Below are 17037 nucleotides of genomic sequence, written 5' to 3'. Positions count from 1 at the left end.
GGCCCTTATCATGGCATACTGGAAAGAGGAAAGGGTTGTTTTGGATAACTGCATTTCTAAATCTTAGCCTATACTGATACTTACATCTGTGAGATCATGAAGTTACTTAAGGGGATTAAAAAAAACCCTATCTGGCCAGGCGCAGTGGCTCACACCTGTAATCCCAGCACTTTGGGAGGCCAAGGTGGGCAGATCACGAGGTCAGGAGATGGAGACCATCCTGGCTAACATGGTGAAACCCTGTCTCTACTAAAAGTACAAAAAATTAGCTGATGTGGTGGCGGGTGCCTGTAATCCCAGCTACTCGGGAGGCTGAAGCAGGAGAATGGCGTGAACCCAGGAGGCGGAGCTTGCAGTGAGCCGAGATCAAAAAACAAAACAAACAAACAAACAAAAAAACCCCTATCTGATAAGAGGATTAAATGAGATTCTCTATTCAAAATGCTTTATACATTCAAAAGAACTGTTTCTCTGAGTTCATCAGAAACACCTGGAATGTTTCAAAAATACTTGGGGTACAGGTTTCTGAGTCCTAATCCTGACTCAAAGCATCAGAAGCTCTGGCTTTAGGGTCCTGGAACTGCATTTTTAAGGACCCCCCCTCCCCGCCACCAGGTCATTCATGGGTGATAATGTTTGCTCCGGAGGGTGGTACAAATGTGACCATCATCATGATACTAAGCAAGGCCCCACCCATCGGTATCAACAGCCATTTATTGTTCACAGAATACGTAGATGAAAAGAGACAGGAATAAGGCCCAGCCCTCCTCCTCAAGGAGCTAAGGAGGTGACATAAAGACCTGAGAATAATCATACAATGATTGGCTTTCAAGGTTGTTCATGTTAAGTGTCAGCTCATGTTCTCAGCTGGTTCTAGAGGCCTTCAGAAGGAAAGATAACCTTTCCTTGTTACATAAAGATAACATGTAACTATATGTTAAAGGACAGAAGAGCATTTCTTACTGTTCAGGTGATCCCAGGGGTCTCTGAGATGGTCCTCAGGAGAGTCACTCCCCTCTTTCTACTTCCAGCTGGGCCAGAATTTCTCCCTCTCTGCTAGAGCCAAAGCACCTGCAAAAAAGCGTAGAGCAGCTCTCAGCAGGGAAGGCAAGAATTGCAGGGGTGGTCAGAGAAGAGGGGCTCCCGGGCTCTGCTCTCCCCTTTCCAGGCCTCCTCTTCAGGATGTCTTCTATTCTGTAACTTCCCCTGCAGCCGTTTCTCCTGTATTTGCCATTCAACTCTCTCTCAATGTGGTCACTGAGGCCCACGGAGTCACTGTAGCCAAGCCCTGGTCACTGTTGAACACGCCCTATTGTTGCCCATCTGGCTTCCTGACACCAGGAGTGCCTGCGGCTCTCTCCCCCAAGTGCGGGCAGGTGCCTGTGAGTGATTTCTGTGGTGCTGGGAAGACCACAGCTGACATCTTGTATTAAGGCTGTGGTGAAACTCAGAGGAAGGGGGCCCAGTGGTAGAGCTGTCAGGCGTGCGGATCCAAATGATAGCGGGCTTCGGTGGGATCCAGAGAGTCACTGAGGGTAAGGGTGGGTGGGGAGGTGTCCGGGGCAGCAGGGAGGAAGAGTCGGAGGGGAATGGACCCAAAGCAGCACTTAGCACTAAAGGACAACCTGTGACCTCAAGGTGGCTTTGGCTGCACAACTTATTTTTATTTTTCCATTAAAGCGAATTAATTTTGTCAATATTTGAAATGGACGACGATGTTGGTGAATGGAGGCTGGGTGGTCACTTCCATAAGGTCTGACCGGACACTTCTCAAACGGTCCCATCAATTTCTCCTTGTGGATGAGTTGCTAATTGGACTTCAGTGAGGCTGTGCTTGGAGTCAGGATGGTAGGGCGGGGGAGGGGGCTGCTCTGAGGCCTGGCTGCACTTTCAGAGCAGCATCGGGAGAACCGCTGGCGAGGAAGGCCAGCCCTATACCAGAGGTAAATGCATCTTTAACATTAACAGTTCCTTCCTAGTTAACATCATCTTACTCTCCCTGTAAAAACACATTTGCGCCTCAGTAAAGAATGTAATTAACTGGTGACATGACAACATGAGGAGCAAAACAGTGGCCCAGGCCGGGAGCTGCAAGGGGTGGTAGTGGTGGGGTGGTGGAAATTTAGATATTTGCCTGAACAAGACTTTCTCACCTCCCTTCTGGTGTGTGTCTGTGTGTGCATGTGTGTGCGTGTGTGTGTGCGTGTGCATGTGTGCGTGTGTGTGTGTGCGCGCGCGCACGCACTGCTGGGAGGTGAGGGTGGCAGAGAGATAGCATCCGGGATCCTGAAGGAGGTTTGAATTCCTGGTGGCAGGAGAGAGGAAGTCGCGGGTGCCGGGAGGTGGGATGAGCTGAAGGAAGCAAGGATAAGCAGGGTGGTTTGTGAATTTCCATTAACAAAAGCTCTCTGGATTAAAACAAAAACCTCTCCCTTTCTTGCACCCCAGGCTCCTCCCAAGAGCAAATAAGGGACACCAGCCATTGCCTGCCCTGGGCAGCCCCTGGGAAGAGCCCAAGAGATCAGGACCAGCTCACAGGCATCATGGTCCAGTTACTCCTAGCTTGTTCCCTGCACCAGGCTTCTCCATGTGACCTTGTCTGTGAACTTTGTGACCGACTCCCAGCTCTGTGGCCACCCCAGCAGCAAACCTGGGCGATATGCCTGATTCCTCCCTCCTCCAAGCCTCATCTCCTTTTCACTCCTCCATCACTATCCCACTTCTCATCCTCTTCCAGGCAGGCCTGAAGATATCTTCTCTCCTTTCCATCCCCAGAGGCACAAGCTACAAAGGACCCTTCTCCCTGCCATGCTCCTCCTTCCCACCATCGGCCCCACAGAGCACCCTGCACTGCTGCTTCCAGGCAGAGCTACCGGGATAGGTGACTTCATTCATGCTCTTCAAGGTCTCATCCATGCCAGGCACTGCCGACACAGCGTGAGTGCCTCACACCTGTAATGGGCTTACAGCTGTGGCACCACCCCCGCTAGAAGTACAATGACGTCCTGCTCAGAGAAGGCCTTCAACACACGTCTGCTCATTGTCTAGAAAGCAGCTGGTCCCGACTGCCTTTCTAGACCCATCTTCCACCCTGCACCAGTGGCTCTCTACTCTCCAACCACTCACAACACCTGCCATTCTCCAAACCTGTCCACAACTTCCCACTCCCCTCAATGCCCGATTCTATATTTCTATCTGATCAGATATTTCTACCGGAACCATTCTTCATTGTTCACGCAAACATTCTGGCTGCTGCCTCCACAGCCAGAAGCAATTTTTCCTCCTCTGTGCTTCCAAATAACATGTTGATTGTCATTCTCTGAAGCCTCTAGTCACATCCTGTCTCATGCTATGGTTATCTTAGATATCTTTCATCTCCTTCCAAACTATAAGCTTCTCATGGGCAGAAGTCCTATCTTAAACCTGTATAATTTTTCAGTTCACAAAGTACTTTCACATGTAATATCTTCTTTAACTCTTAAAGCAAGACCTGTAAAAGTAGGTATTTTAAGATGACGATTGTGTTACCTTTAAAAAATAGCAAATGTTTCTTGTAAAAAATAGATAAATAAGAGGAAAAACGTTAAGTTACTAGCAATCCTACAATACAAATATAAGCTACAGTTAATATTTGGAGTAAAATGCTTCTTTTTTAAAAGCAGTATCATATTTTCATACTGTTCACTAAATCGCCTTTTATATTTAACAACATATCATAAACACCTTTTCATGTAGGAGGAAAATATAATTTTAATGATTATGGCATTCCATTTATGGGTATACTATAATTACTCAGACAAATTCTTCACATTTGTTGTTTAGATTATTTCCAGTTTTTGCTATTATAAACACGTAATGACTATTCTTGCAGCGGACTCTTACTCCAGACTTGATAATTTTCTTAGGATAAGTTTCTGGATGTGAAATTGCCAAGTCCAAAGGTGTGTTCATCTTAAGGGATTTTTACAAATTATTTGCAGGAAGGTCACACCCATTTACATCCGTCAGCAGCATATGAGAGGCGCCTTTCCCCTGCCAGGTAGTTGCTCTGGTTTTGTAGACGTGGAAAATGAGGCTTAGGAGAGTCAAGCCCAGGGCTTGCCTAAGAAAACAGCCAGCAAGTGGTGTATCTTCTGACTCCAGACATTTTGTTCTCCCAAGCTCTCTGCTTCTCTTTGCCCTTCTGTTTCTTACCAATCCAAAGAGAGTGCTTGCAGTAGTAAGTGCTAAATTAATGTTGCACTCACGGAAGGAGAGGCAGAGGTGGCTGTGCCCTGAGTGGCGGGGTGGGATAATCCTGGGAGCTTTGCTAACATCAGCCTTTTCCAGGTGTCTGAGGCTGACTTGGCAAATGACAGATCTGTTCTTCAGTAGCTTTTTACTACTCCCTCCTGCCCTTTTGTGGGAAGGTAGAAATTGCTTCAATGTAGTCCCCATATATTAAGAATCTACCTTGTGCTGGTGCCTGGGCATCAAAGACAAAACACACACGCTATCTGTCTCTGTCTCTCTTTCTCTCTCACTCACTCTCTCTCTTTCTCTCTCTCTCCCCTGCTCTCTCCCTGTCTTCTAGGTGCTTATAGTCTAGTGGGCAAAACAGAAGGTAAAGAAATAATTGTCACCTACAATGTGTGTGTGATGCTGCTTCTGACTGTCAGCTTCCCGATCCCACAGTGGCCGGAGCAGGGCTCAGGGCCAGGGTCAGGGTTGGGGAGGGGAGGAAGCCCTGCCTGACTCCAACCTCTGTCTCCTTCACTGTGTCCCTACTGGCGCTGGGGGTCCAGGGCTCCCTCTGACATCCTGCTGTAGCCACATGTTCCTTGTCTTTCTGCTCTAGCTGAGCCTCTGCTGTCCCCATCCCAAGACGACCCAGAGGAGCTAGAACTCTTCAGAGAGGAATCACTGCAATATTAGGGAAAGAAGCTGACCCTGCTCTCCACTCAGGGATTGATAAAACACATTTGAGAGAGGAAGGACTATCCAAGGGGACACCAGCACGCCCCCATGCAGGGCACCGCTTCAGGGCTACAATATACTTGGAATTCTCCTTCCCAGAACTGATAACTGCCAAGTTCTACTTGTTTCCCAACAGCCTACAGAAAGCTACAAGGCATAAATACAGTCTGTAAGCTCCTTCCTGTCACTGCCAGCGATTCCGCAAAGCACAAGGGGGACCACTCACATGACAGAAAGCCAGGCTGGCAGGGAGGAGGAGACCCTGATGGCTGCGGCCATCCTCCCAGCCTCCAACCTGCCTCTTGCCCTCCACATTTAAGCCATATGCCCCTTTCTAGATTGCAGGCAGAGGGACCCGACACTCCCCTTTTTGTCACCATGCAGAGCTCTTCCTCTCCGAAAGCTAAGAAGCAGCACAGCAGGCAGGGCCAAGCCACAGATGCAGACAGGAAGTCAGAGAGAAATGGATGGATGGGAAGACATGGGGCTGTGTGACCCAGTGGCCCAGACGGTTTGGGGGACAAGAAAGGAAGCAAGAGCTTCAGATTGAAGATAAAGTTCCTCTGTCCTCACGACCTCCCCACCTCCAGTACTGTGGCTCCCACAGGCCTGTCTCTGCCTATCCAAGTTCATTCTACTGGACCCCTCTACAGACATGGGCTGGCTTCTCCACAGATCACCTCTGCCTGTTTTGCCAACTTGTGCTTAGGCTTTTTGCAGATAAGTTGGATAGGTGAAGACTGAGCCTCTGGAATCTGTGGCCAGAGACCCAAACCAAAGCTTCTTCCCTGTCCACTCTAGGAAGGTTACCCTACTCTGGTGTCTATCTCAGGAGCATAAAATGCCAAGGTTCTTGCCCCAGTTGGCCCAAGAGCCTAAAAAAGAATCTCTTCTCACTCTGGAGCCCACCGAGGGCCTCTTCTTCCATGAATGCAGCGATGAAAGTGTGGTTTGCCTACACGGACACCCCAGCAATCCCTAATAGCTGATGTTTGTGAATCCTCAGGCTTCACCTCCCTGCTGGCGGGGGTGAGCCATGGAGGCGTGGCAGCCAGGACCAGCTTTGCCACACGTTTGCTCTGTGATGTTGGATGAAATATGCCACCAGTTTGAATTCTGTTTCCTCCTCATCATTACTGGTTTTCATCATTGCCATCGATAAACAAGGGGCTGGGGCTGGGCCTGACAGTGTGACTTTCTCTGGTCTCATTCTCTGGCGATGCTTGACCAGCTGTTAAACTCAATTGTCATCCCAGGGAAAGCCTCAAATTTCACCAAAGCAATGAGGCTGATCTCAAAGAGACCAGATGCCAATCCTTTAGAAAGAGGGGCTCTTTGGAAGCCAAAATAATTCACTGACTTGTTTATAATGTTTCTCTTCTACTCAAAAGCTTCTAATGGCTTGCCAGGGCCTAAAAGACAAAATTGAGATTTCTTAGCTTCCATTCTTCCCCTTCGTTATCAGCCTGATCCTACCAATATGACCTAACCCCCCACTACTTTCAAATCTGAACGTTTTCTCCAGCCAGGCCAGGCTGCCACTGCCTCATGGCCAAGCACACCCGTTGTGTGAGCTCCCTGGCCCTCCTGGCCCACCTGCCACACTTCCCTTTCCTCCTTTGTCCAGGTCCCATCCAACCTGCAAAGACCAGCTCAAGTCCTGCCTTTCTGCAGCCAAATGAACTCAGCCTCTTGCCCCCCTCACCCTATTACTGACCCTTGATCTTACTTAATTTCGTAAACCCCTGCTTTGTGCATGAATCTTAATCTCCTCAATGTCATCATAAGCTTTGGATTGTGAGACTTTTATATTTCTCTTATTCCTTCCATACGTACCTAGGTTAGTACTGTGCCCATGGAGATCATGGAAAGTATTGTTCCTGTCACATGAAGAAGAGTCACTACTAGAAAATATTAAATCAGATCAATGCTGAACCAGTTCAGTTGATGGTTTGCTTATTTAGTTATTACTATTAATTGCCAAAGGTATCACAGTTCTCTATATTCCAATGTGTTCTTGAATTGAGAGCTGTTGACTAAACTATGTATTATTTTGCATGCTTCCTGCACTAATAATAAGTGAATGTGGGAGAGAGAATACAATGGGTGGAAAGGTGAAGTCAGATAACCTTGAATTCCAATCCTAGGTTCCCGTCTTCCAAGCTGTATAAGTCACGGTTTTCCTACTTCTGTAAAATGGTTACAATAATACCCAACTCACAGGATTTGATGGTATTACATTAGACGTGTGATATGCTTAGCAGATAGCAAAGGGCTTGGCAACGACGTAGACTAAGCCTTTCATAAATGATGACTATTGCCATTAGTGACAACGATAGCAATAATAACTTGTTTAGATCTCATCTAGCAGAATCTTACTCATCCTCTGAGACTCAGCTCTATTAGATTTTCTCCCAGGGCCACTGAGCCCCATACAGGGTGTCTGTCATTCCTTCCTTTCTGCTCCCCTAATACCTGGGACCATATCTCCAAGACAAAGTCCAAAGTCCTTAGCCATGAACTCCCAGCTGTGTCACTGAATTATCTGTTCCTAGGTGTGTCCCTCCCACTAAGCTCTGAGTTTCCAGAGAGCAGGGATTCTGTATTCCTCACCGTGCACTTCCAGTCCTGGCCTAGCATCAGGCTCAACGTGCATCTATTAAATGAGGGAAAGAATGGATAAGCAGGAATGCCAGGTGCAGTCCAGAGACCTGGGCAGAGTTTGGCCAGTCAGAAATTTTCTTTCTGGAGAAAGGGGCCTGGGGGAGAGATTGGTAATTAGGAATGCATCATGGAAAGCAAATGTCTGCTTTAACTCAGCTAAGACCAGCCCACTTGAAAGGGACTTTAGAAAAAGCCTTTCACTTGCCCAGCAGGGTATTTCTTATTTCTTATGGGGAATCTTCAGCCCCATCAGAAGACTTTGACATTGAACACCTCTGCAAGGCCCTGCCTGTCTCTACTTTCCTTACCAAACTCAGTTCAGCCTCCTTCTCTCAATCCTCCCCTCCCATCCCTTTCCCCAGTGGTCAGACCCTCAGCCTTGGAGTCCCTGCTCTCTCCCCGAGCCAGCCTGCTTGATGACTCTGGGTCCAAGGCAGGCTCCCCAGCACCAATGGCTCTCTCCAGAAGCAGGTGAAGGTAAGTGCATCTTGGTACAATCTGTTTGTTTTTGCCTCTGCCACCAGATAGAGTGAGCTACATTTTCCTCCTTTCCATCTCCATGACCACATCTCAGCTCAGCAATTCCCTCCTGATCCATCTCCCTGGGGGCTGCTGCATCCTCCACAGGCTGCACAAGGACCGTTCCAGCAGCTTAGAGCATCCTATGCACAGTTCTCTCCACACTTAGCCAGCCACATTGTGATTGTCTGGGTACCACTCTGCCACCCCACTCGATTATATAATCCTAATTGGAATCTCAAGCCTATAGAACTCCCCAGAGCCTAAGATGTATTTTGTACATATAAGGTGTTCAGCGTATTTGCTGGATAAAGGAGTAAATACATGTATATATTCAGCAGAGGGCATGTGGAGTGTATAACACACCACATGCTGATCTCCTTTACGAAGAACTATATTATCCAATTTATTACTGAGGCCTTGTAGCAACTTTGGAAAGTAGTTATTATTAGTCCTATTTTTAAAAAGGGAAAACTGAGGTTAGAAAAGTTAAGTGACTGGCCCAAAGACACAAAACTGGTTAAGGGGTGAAGAGAAAGGGTGGAGTCCAAGGGTGCTGTTGTGGCCTCGTCAGAACAGCTCCTGGGCACCTGCCCACCTGCCTATCTAGTCTAGAAAAGCTGTAAAAAGGCTGAGCTGCTTCTGTTCTGCCTCTCTTGGGAAATAAACAAGAAGAATTCTTCTTCTCATCATTTGGTGAGTCGGTGACATTTCATTTGACAAAGAATCTAGGAAAAGCCTCTCTTGGGACTAGTTTTGGGACCAGGCTCTGATAATATTGCTTTATTGAAAAAGGATGCGAGGAACTGAGCTCCGGATGGCCTTTTACGTGGAGTAATTTATGCAGGAAATGAGAAATATATTTTTTTAAAGAAACACACATTGATCTACATAGTCACAAAGACAGCAGTGACAACACACACACACACACACTCCCAGAAACACTGTCACAGACACACAAAGGCACAGATTCCAGTTCAGGGTCATGCCACACACAGTAAGCAGCCAGAAGATTCCAAGTCAGATGGATACAGAGCCTTAGGCTCACACCCACTTGCCAAACAGTGGGAAGGCTCTCTCTGACTTTCCTTTCCATGCCTCCCAGGAGAAATTGTGATTTTCCCCACACATGTAAATTTTCATTATTAAGGAATGCAGAGGAAGCGTGACATTGAAGAAATTAATCTCTCTATGCCTCCCTGCCCTTCTCAGGGCTCTATTTCCTCCCATGATGACCACACCACATATGGAGATGGTGTCAATCCGATGACCTGCACCTCGGGGCCCAGTTCCCACTCAGGGAAGATTTACACCTTGTGCCTTGCAGAGGTTTCAGTCATAACCAGCTCCTGGAGGACAGCAAAGGAAGGCAACAAGGAAGGAAAATGAAATGTCTGTAAAATTCTCATTCAGATACTGGTGAGAAATGAATTTCAGAAGTGGAAGGGATGGTAAAAAGGATTTTATTTAAAATGCCTTTCTCCCTAGGCTGTTTGTGAAGAGTTGGGATTTGAAAGGATATCTGAAAGTTAGGACTTACCTTCCAGCCATGGTGATTTTGACCTGGGCTCAAAGCAGAGCCCAGGATCCCTGTTCTTACAAAATTGGCACCAAGAAACTCACAGATGCTGCAAATGCACCGGGAGCCAAGACACCTGGTTTCTATCCCTAACTCTCCTGCGTCAGCATGTCACTGCTCTGGCCTCAGTTTTTCCATCTGCAAAGTGAGGTTAGGACCAGATGATCCCTTCCACCATGGTCTGCATCAGGGGACTCCTTGCTCTACCTTGGACCAGTGTTAATAAGACTTTACATACTGCTGTTATCTGCAAGATGATATGTACAACCCAAAGCATGCCCAATCCCATCCATTAACTTTTTGTTTATGCTTCACTGTAACTTTGTGAACTTGGTAGTGCTGGTATCAACATACCCATTTTACAGACAGAATAAGCAAAACTGAGACTTAACTGTCTCAGCTAAGGTCACAAAAATAATTACTATTGAAATCTCAAGTTGACCTATTGGGATATTCCATGGAAAGGTGACCTGCACACTCTGGGGGATCTGGGGGACACAGGGGGGATAGCAGATGACTAACTGCTCCCCCTTCCAGCTCTGCAGCCAAGCATCTGTCACAGTGATTCAGCAGTGAGGGTGTCATCATCCATGAGGAGTTCTGGGTGTGATGCTGCCCAGGAGCCACCGGGCTCATCAGGATTAAACCCCTATGACAGCAGCGCCATCTTGGGCGGGGTGGGGAAGGTGGTCATTAATGGGCTTCACTCCGTGGAAAATGCAGAGGACAGCACCCTGTGACTGTATCTGCATAAGAGAGGACAAGGGCCCTCAGCACTCTCATAATGATGAAGAGGACAGAGAGTGGAGGGGGCTGTAGAACAAAAGGGGAGAGTCTAGAGGGATGGCTACCAGCACTTGCATATGCCTCCCAAAGCTAGGCCTTTTTCCGCACTGCTGCACTGCTGTTCTCCATTTTTCTCCAGTACCCTCTAAACTCTGAAAATAAACCCTAGGACTTCAGATCATCCATTCCTATGCTCAAAAACATATATATTTTTTTAATATATATATTTATATATATATATATATATATTTTTTAATAAGACACATCTTTAGTGCAGGTATTTGAGACCTTTCATGACGTGGCCCCTACCTAATTTCCAGCCTATGACCCTCCTTCAAGGACACTAGGTCAGAGGCTGGCAAACCACACCCTATGGTCTGGATGTGCCTCTCCAAAATTCGTATCGAAACCTGAGCCCCATTGTGGTGCTATTAAGAGATGGGGCCTTTTGGAAAGTGATTAATTTATGAGAGCTCTGCCCTCATCAATGGGATTAGTGCCCTTATAAAAAAGGCTCGAGTGAGCTCCTTTTGCCCACCCCCTGTGTGAGGATACGCAGAAGGTCCCGTCTATGAGAAAGGAGCCGTCACTAAACACTGAATCTGCTGATGCCTTGATCTTAGAGTTCCAAACTCCAGAACTGTGAGAAATAAATTCCAGTGTTATAGACATTACCCAGTCTAAGGTATTTTGTGATAGCAGCCCAAAAGGACTAAGACATAAACTCACAAGCCAAATACTGAGGCTGCCTGTTTTTGTAATTAAAGTTTTATTGGAACACAGCCACACCCATTTGTTTACTATTGTCTATGGCTGCTTCCGGCTGTGATGACAGCGTTGAACATGGTCAGCCCTCCGTATCTGTGGGTTTCACACCCACGGATTCAACCAACTGCGGATAGAAAATATTTGGGGAAAAAATTTAATCTGTACTGAACGTGTGCAGACTTTTTCTTGTCATTATTCCCTAAACAATACAGTAGGACAACTATTTACATAGATTTACTTTGTATTAGGTATTATAAGTAATCTAGAGATTTAAAGTATACAGGAGTATGTGCGTAGGTTATATGCAAATACTACACCATTTTATATAAGGGACTTGAGCATCTGTGAATTTTGGTACCCGTGGGTGGTCTTGAAATCAGTCCCCCACAGATACCGAGGGATGATTGCAGTTGCAACACAAGACCTGAAATATTTACTGTTTGAAATTTTACAGAAAAAGTTTGCTGATCTCTGCTCTGGGTTATAGTTAAACTATACTCACCCTTTCCTATACAGATTCCACTTTTAGATACCTCCAGGCCTTTGCTTGTTCCAAGACCGGGATGACCTCTTTCCATACTCTAATAGTTGAAATACAGCTCATTCCTCAAGGACTCAGCTCAAATATTATTTATTCTGTGATGCCTCCTGAATTGCTACAAAGAATTGCTCATAGCTCTTTACAGCCATGGCACATTGTTAGGATGACCCCACAATATATCATTCAAACTGGAGTAATTTTGAGAGTGAAAGAGAGCACAGTGACTAATTACACAGCAACTACAGGTTGCAACTGAGACCATGCCAGGCAAAGCAGGTTGTGTGGTTGCCGGCACGGAGTACTTCTGCCATCCTGCCTCCTAAGGGTTAACTGTTTACATATCCAGCTCCCTCCAGGAGGCAGCATGCTTAAGGGCAAGGGCAGTGTGGGGATTTTTTGACCCTCAGAGCATCTTTACACAGAGAATGTGATCAATTCATATTTGTGGAGATGAAAGAAAGAAGGCTCTGGTCCTAAGCTAGACACAAGCAGTTTCTTTAAGAGTAGCAAGCTGGAATAACAGAGGACAGAGGAGCCATTAGCTAAATGGAGAGGAGGTGCTTGCAGCCAATGGAGGTTGCAGGCTTGTGTGTGTTTCATGGAGCCTGTATGCCTAGCTCCACAGGGCGTTTCAGTACCTGGAACACCAGGTACTCACCCTTCTGCTTCTCTGGCTCCCCTGCAACCCACCCTTCTGTTCCTCCAAGCCCAGCCCATTCATCCTCTCAGCTCCTGCTTTCCCTCCTGACATCTGGTCTCACAGATCCTGGGGTGTATCTCTTGTTCTACAGGGTACCATGTACATCTCAGTCCTGGGTCTATAATGATCAAAGTGGTCGTAACCTCCTGAATCTCTGCTGTGTTAGAAAAGGAGGGGTGCTAATTCAAGGGCTATAGCTTATTTCTGTGGATTCCTAGATTCCCACTTGAGACTGAATACTGGGTAACCAGAATTTAAATATGCGTCTCCTTTCATAAAGCACCGGAACATTCTATAGACTTCTGCTCACTAAAATGGGAGACAGGAAACAGCAAGGGATATGATGACCCATTTAACATTCTTGACATGCTCCATCTGTTTTCCTTTAAACAGCAGGAAAGATCTTTTTGAAGGTGCAAATACTCTACTACATGGTTATACCCCCCTTGTTTCAAGCACGGTATGGCTTTCCCATTCTTGAGATCAAAGTCAAAAGCCTTACCATGGTCTAGAAGATCAGTCTGGCCCTTCCCACCTTTCCAGCCTCATCTAGCTTGCTGTTTGGCCTCCATCCACCCAGGCCTTTGTTCCCTCAAACAAGCCATGCTTCTTCCCACCACAGGGCCTTTGCACAAGCTACCCACATTCCTGGAAGGTACTCTTTCTTCATTCACTTTTAACTAGTAATAGCCTGCTTTGCTTTCACATCTCAACTCAAGAATCACTTCCTCAGGGGAGCTACAGAGACCTCTCAGGTAAGGCTCCTTTGTTATATGCATTTCTTAATTCAGTTTGAGAATTTAATTAATGTTGTAATTATATTTATTTGTGATTATTTGAGTAATGTCTGTTTTCTCCATTAGTTTGTAAACTCCATGTGGACAAGGGTCCAGACTTGTTTTGCTCATCTTGAAACCCTAGCACCTGGTAGCACTTAAAAATATTACAGACACATCTCATTTTATTGCACTTCACTTTGGTGTGCTTTGCAGATACTGCATTTTTTACAAATTGAAGGTTCATGGCAACACCACATTGAGCAAGTTTATCAGCACCATTTTTCCAACAACAGGGACTCACTTCATGTCTCTGTGTCACATTTTGGTAATTCTCACAATATTTCAGACTTTTTCATTATTATATACGTTATGGTGATCTGTGATGAGTGATCTTTGATGTTATTATTGTAATTATTTTGGGGTGCCATAAAATGTACCCCTATAAGATGGTGAACTTAATAAATATCGTGTGTTAGACACAACAATATTAAAATAAGGCCGATTAATAACGCTACTGTGACCTCTAAATGTCCTAGTGAAAGAAGGAGTCCCATGTTTCTCACTTTAAATGAAAAGTTAGAAATGATTAAGCCTAGGGAGGGAGGCATATAAAAAACTGAGTGCATTAGTCTGTTTTCACATTGCTATAAAGAAATACCTGAGACTGGGCAATTTATGAACAAAAGAGGTTTCACCGACTCACAGTTCAGCATGGCTGGGGGGGCCTCAGGAAACTTACAATCATGGTGGAAGGGGAAGGGGAAGCAAGCCACGTCTTACATAGCAGCAGGAGAAAGGGGTGAGGGGAACCGCCAGACACTTATAAACCATCAGAGCTCATGAGAACTCACTATCACAAGAACAGCATGGGGGAAGCCCACCCATGATCCAATCACCTCCCACCAGGTCCCTCCCTCAACAGGCAGGGATTATAATTTGAAATGAGATTTGGGTAGGGATACAGAGCTGAACCATATCATTGAGATAGGGCAAAAGTTAGGCCTTTGTGTCAAACAGCCAATTCAAAGGAAAATTTCTTGAGAGGAATTTAAAGTGCTACTCCAGTGAACACATGATAGAGAAGTTAGTGAGACAGCCTGATTGCTGACATGGAAAAAGTTTGAGTGGTCTGGATAGAAGATCAAACCAAACACAACATTCTCTAAAGCCAAAGCCTAATCCAGAGCAAGACCATAACTCTCTTCAATTATATGAAGGCTGAGAGAGGTGAGAAAGCTGCAGAAGAAAAGTTGGGGCATGGCACAGTGGCTCACATCTGTAATCCCAGCACTTTTGGAGGCTGAGGCGGTTGGATCACCTGCGGTCAGGAGTTCAAGACCAACCTGGGCAACGTGGTAAAACCTCGTCTCTACCAAAAATGCAAAAAAAAAAAAAAAAAAAAAAAAAAGCCAGGCATGATGGCAGGTGCCTGTAATCCCAGCTACTCAGGAGGCTGAGGCAGGAGAATCGCTTGAACCCAGGGGGCAGAGGTTGCAGTGAGCCAAGATTGCACCATTGCATTCCAGCCTGGGTGACAGAGCAAGACTCTGTCTCCAAGAAAATAAAAAAAGAAAAGTTAGAAGCTAGCAGAGGTTGGTTCATAAGGTTTAGAGAAAGAAACTATCTTGATAACATTAAAGTGCAAGGTGAAGCAGCAAGTGCAGAAGTATTATAGAAGCTGCATCAAGTTATCCAGAAGACCTAGCTAAGATCATTGATTAAGGCTACAGTAAACAACAGATTTTTCAGTGTAGACAAAATAGCCTTATGTTGAAAGAAGATGCCATCCAGAACTTTCATAGCTAGAAAGGAGAAGTCAATGTCTGGCTTCAAATCCACAAAAAAGCAGGTTGACTCTTTTGTTATTGGCTAATGCAGCTGGTGACTTTAAGTTGAAACCAGGGCTCATTTACCATTCCAAAAGTCCTAGGACCCTTAAGAATGATGCTAAATCTGCTCTGCCTGCACTCTATAAGTGGAACAACAAAGCCTGGGTGACAGCTCATCTATTTACAGCATGGTTTACTGAATATTTTAAGCCCAGCGTTGAGACCTACTGCTCAGAAACAAAGATTCCTTTCAAAACATTACTGGTCATTGACAATGCACGTGGTTACCCAATAGCTCTGATGGAGAGGTACAAGGAGATTAATGTAGTTTTTGTGCCTGCTAACACAACTTCCATTCTGCAGCCCATAGATCAAGGAGCACTTTTGACTTTCATGTCTTATTATTTAAGAAGTACATTTTGTTAAGGCTCTTGCTGCCATAGATAACAATTCCTCTGATGGATCTGAGAAGAAAATTAAAAATTTTCACCATTCTAGATGCCATTAAGAGCATTCATGATTCATGGGAGGAGGTCACAATTAGCATTAACAGGGATTTAGAAGAAGTTGATTTCAACCCTCACACATGACTTTGAGGGGTTCAAGATTTCAGTGGGGGCAATAGCTGCAGATGTGGTGGATATAACAAGAGAACCAGAATGAGAAGTGGAGCCTGAAGATGTGACTGAACTGCTGCAATCTCATGGTCAAACTTGAATGGAGGAGAAATTGCTTCTTATGGATGAACAAAGAATGCAGTTTCCTGAGATGGAATCTCCTCCTGGAGAAGATGCTGTGCGCATTGTTGAAATGACAACAAGGGATTTAGAATATCACATACACTAAGTTGATAAAGCAGCAGCAAAGGTAGAGAGAATTGACTTCAATTTTGGAAAAAGTTCTACTGTGGATAAAATGCTATCAAACAACATCACATACTACAGATAAATCTTTTGTGAGAGGGTGAGTCTGTCGATACAACAAACTTCATTGTTGTCTTATTTTAAGAAGTTGCTGCAGCCACCCCAACCTTCAGAACCACCATCCTAATCAGCCAGCAGCCATCAACACTGAGGCAAAATCCTCCAGCAGCAAAAAAATTATGACTCGCGGAAAGCTGAGATCATCGTAAGTATTTTTTAAGCAATAAAGTATTTTTAAATTAAGGTATGTATGTTGTTTTTTAAGGCATAATGCTATTCCACACTTAACAGACTGCAGTATAGTATAAACATAACTTTTATATGCCCTGGGACACCAACAGATTCATGTGACTTTCTTTATTTTCATATTGTCTTTATTGTGGTGGTCTGGAATCCAACCTGTGATGTCTCCCAGGTATGCCTGTAACGGAATGATCACCCTCAGGAACTGAGTCAAAGATTGGGAAGGCTACCTCTGAGCATTTCTCGATGCAGTAAGTGAAGGTAATTCCAGATGAAGCTAGGGATTAAACTCCCTGTTCTTCTTACCCTGTACTTTTAGCTTCTTTTCCATGCAAAGCTGTCTTTAGGGGTCCAGCATATAGAAGGCCATATGAGGGAGTTCACACAGGCCCCAGCACTGGATGGGGGTTCTCAGGCCAAGACAGGCAACAGATGCAGAGAAGTCCATATTAGGTCAGGTGGATGGATGACCACTAAAGAGGGGTGAGCCAGTACCAACTGGCTGGAAATGAGGGGTTCACAATGGGTCTCACTTCCTCCATGCTTCTTTCCCACACCGTCGTGGGCTCCATGAGAACCCAAAGGAGCCTTTAGCACTCCCCGGGGTCCATCCTCCGTCCTTCCTTTGCTGTTGTCATGGTGTCCTCTTATGTATGAACATCTTTGCCTCCACTCCAGCACAGCCTCCTGGAGGACAGAGACTGAGCCTTACACGTCCTGGAATCCTCACAGCTCCTGGTACAAGGTCAG

The 17037-nt window shown here is 45.6% G+C and overlaps 1 protein-coding gene across 3 annotated transcripts in view; it reads right to left on the bottom strand.

Annotated features, from left to right (window-relative positions):
- The window catches only part of PKNOX2 (PBX/knotted 1 homeobox 2), a 269332-nt gene that overhangs the window by 100198 nt on the left and 152097 nt on the right, over positions 1 to 17037 (bottom strand). For 2 of the 3 annotated variants that reach the window (XM_008021384.3, XM_073022095.1), the window contains exon 3: positions 964 to 1071. The exons of the other annotated variant lie outside the window; for it this stretch is intronic. The gene's annotated coding sequence lies outside the window, so the exon portion shown is untranslated. The remainder of the gene's footprint in view (positions 1 to 963; positions 1072 to 17037) is intronic. 3 annotated transcript variants of the gene reach the window in all.

This window comes from Chlorocebus sabaeus, chromosome 1 (genome assembly GCF_047675955.1).
Source record: "Chlorocebus sabaeus isolate Y175 chromosome 1, mChlSab1.0.hap1, whole genome shotgun sequence".
Lineage (NCBI taxonomy): Eukaryota > Metazoa > Chordata > Mammalia > Primates > Cercopithecidae > Chlorocebus > Chlorocebus sabaeus.
The sequence above is the reverse complement of the archived record's forward strand: the minus strand, read 5'-3'. Positions and strand labels throughout refer to the sequence as shown.